Source organism: Montipora foliosa, chromosome 13 (assembly GCF_036669935.1).
Source record: "Montipora foliosa isolate CH-2021 chromosome 13, ASM3666993v2, whole genome shotgun sequence".
In the NCBI taxonomy this organism is placed as follows: Eukaryota; Metazoa; Cnidaria; class Anthozoa; order Scleractinia; family Acroporidae; genus Montipora; species Montipora foliosa.
The window spans coordinates 15,463,989-15,466,488 of NC_090881.1; the positions used below are offsets into that span (position 1 = coordinate 15,463,989).

A 2,500-nucleotide genomic window follows, 5' to 3' on the forward strand; every position below is an offset into this window, starting at 1 on the left:
CATCCAGTCATCTTACTTTCAAACTTCTTTCATCAAAGCGAAATGATGCAGACTGACGAGATTTGGTTACGCTCAAAGTGAAAATTTATACTCTGCATTCCTTAACAACTGAAAGATTCAATTTGACCTTTCTGATGGCGTCACGCAATAAAATGAATCGACCTGAAAATTATCCGGAATAGACAACTCGAAAGTAGGTGGACAATTACAAGGACTAAACAGATCGTTTGTGGTTAGTTTTGTTTTACTCGCTTACCATACCGAAAATGAAAATTAAGAGCACCAATGTGAAACAAGTGACGGTGAAATAAGTCAAAACTGCAAGAGGGCAGAATCTCCCACACCTTTATATTCTGGCTGACGCTCCTTTCAGTCCGGCTCCCATCTCCTATAAATTATAAGACTCGAAACACATCTTAATTTTTGAAGTTGCATAATTCTTAGGTGTTTCCTTTGTCGATTTGCTCGTCTTCCAGCAGCTACGCGTCAGTTATGCGACAGCCTGCTTGACATTTCAGGACCTATGACGTACATACGTAACCACTATGAAAGGGTTGATAATTTCACCGGACGAAAGCCTGTTTTTTAGCCCAACCGAGAATTTTTGTTTGCTTGATTGCTTAGAAGACGCTAATGCATGTCAAATATCACTTCGCGCTCATATTTTCCAATGGCACTGTAACGCTTTAAGAAATGACATGAAGTAGCAATTACATTTCTCTCCCCCCTCACGCCCTTTTATCTCCCGCATCCTGTAATAACCCCTAACCTACATAGGACGGGACGAACGCAAAAAATAGGAAAAAAAAAAAGAATGTAAATGGAAGTTTCATTCCACCCTCGCTACAAAATATATTTAAATCCTGATTTTAGCTAAGGCGTGGCTTTCACTTTGTGTGCAGACGGTTGACTTACTTGGTGTGCAAGCTTGGGGATTAAAACGCTCTCTTATGGCGCCTCAGGGATCACAGAAACATCACAATACTTCTTCAAGTAGTCCCTGCACATATGAGACAATTTATTCCCAGGGAACCTACATGAAGTTTTGGGGAAGAAGTGTTGAAGTATATGGGTATCATGTAAAAAAAAAAAAAAAAAAAAGAGCTTTTTAAGAAGGATGTCACTAAAAAAATAGTAGAAATAATATATTCAAATTTACTTATGTAATCATTAAACTGTTTGTCTCAACTTAAAGGAGCTACGTCACGGTGTTGGATTTTGAAAAGTTTAGCCTCAATTTATCAAAAAGATCGTTTGTAATCCGTTTCAATCTTTTGCATCCTTCACCATCCTGGCCATGCTTGCATTTATTCTTGTCTCTTTGGTTCCTATCTTCCCTAACAAATTGTTATTTCAATATTTCGCCATTACTTAAATACAATTTTTATGTGTGTTTTTGAACCCAAATTATCGTGACGGAGCTCTTTTAAAGGCCCACCTTCAACCGACAGGTTTTTCGACCGTTTGTTTTGTTATGAACAATCTCAATGCTTATCGTAGCGACCTGATTGGATGAATTTCAGCTTTGGCGCGCGGGGTTTTCTATATGAAAAACGTTCCAAGGCACGCAATACCTGTAGGATGAACATGGGCCTTTAAGCCACGAGTACGATTTATTAAGCAAATCCTTGAATATGATAGCGTAGCTTGGTTCTCTTATATCTAGAGGAAAAACATTTACAATCCACTGACTTGAATGTAAATAATCTATAAACAATTTCTTAAACCAACTAAAGGCAAAGTGATTTACTGTTTATTCCTAATTCTTTAATAGTCTAACCATGCTAAGCTCTTCTAATTCATCTACTCGTCAGTCCGATCAGTGACATTGGCATACATTGTTGTGTCGTACTGACTGAGGTTTACATACGTCTGCAAAAGAACAACCTTTGTTTAGGTTACTTGATTAAGTGAGCCAACCACCTCATACCATAGTGCATTCAAACTATTTCGAACACTGAAGGAATCCAAGAACAAGCGAATATGGCAATTCGCAAGTGGTTGTGAGAACAATACGATTCAACATAGAACACAGAACATAGAACATAGAAGACAGAGGAAGACAGGCTAGGTTCTTTGTCGCAGGTAGGTTAAATCAAGTGTGCTTGCAGGCAAGTACATCAGGAGCATACTACTCCTCACTTTATTTCTTTACCTTTGGATTCCTTTCTATATCCTTCATTGTTCTCCTCAGCTTTTCAAATGTAGGTCGATCACTTAGATCTCAGTTTTTTCTAACATTTCATCATGATTTCATACCTAAATTTAAAGAATGTTTTCTTACTATTTGGATGAAATTTATTATGAAGCAGTACTCATTTAGGCCAACTCTCGCCGTAACTTAAGGCGACTTAAGAAAAACATTGAAATGCCTAACTTATCAGGCGAGTTAAGGCTACTTAACGCAGCCCTTACAGATATTTACGGTTATAGTCGTAGCGCGCACTTTTGTATTTCAGTTGCGTAGAAGAAATTTGTTTGTAACGATTTTTCTTCATTC

At 37.8% G+C, this 2,500-nt stretch overlaps 1 protein-coding gene and 1 long non-coding RNA gene across 2 annotated transcripts in view; both read right to left on the reverse strand.

Annotated features, from left to right (window-relative positions):
* The window catches only part of LOC137982562 (tyrosine kinase receptor Cad96Ca-like), a 33,536-nt gene extending 33,440 nt beyond the window's left edge, over positions 1–96 (reverse strand). The window contains exon 1 of the mRNA XM_068829680.1: positions 1–96. This exon is cut by the window's left edge and continues 41 nt beyond it. The gene's annotated coding sequence lies outside the window, so the exon portion shown is untranslated.
* Positions 97–721: 625 nt separating this feature from the next.
* LOC137982574 (uncharacterized) lies at positions 722–2,173 on the reverse strand. Its single transcript, XR_011118751.1, has 3 exons — positions 2,156–2,173; positions 1,781–1,872; positions 722–1,033 (listed from the first exon to the last, which is right to left on the reverse strand). It is a non-coding gene; the product is annotated as an uncharacterized lncRNA (long non-coding RNA).
* Positions 2,174–2,500: the final 327 nt, after the last annotated feature.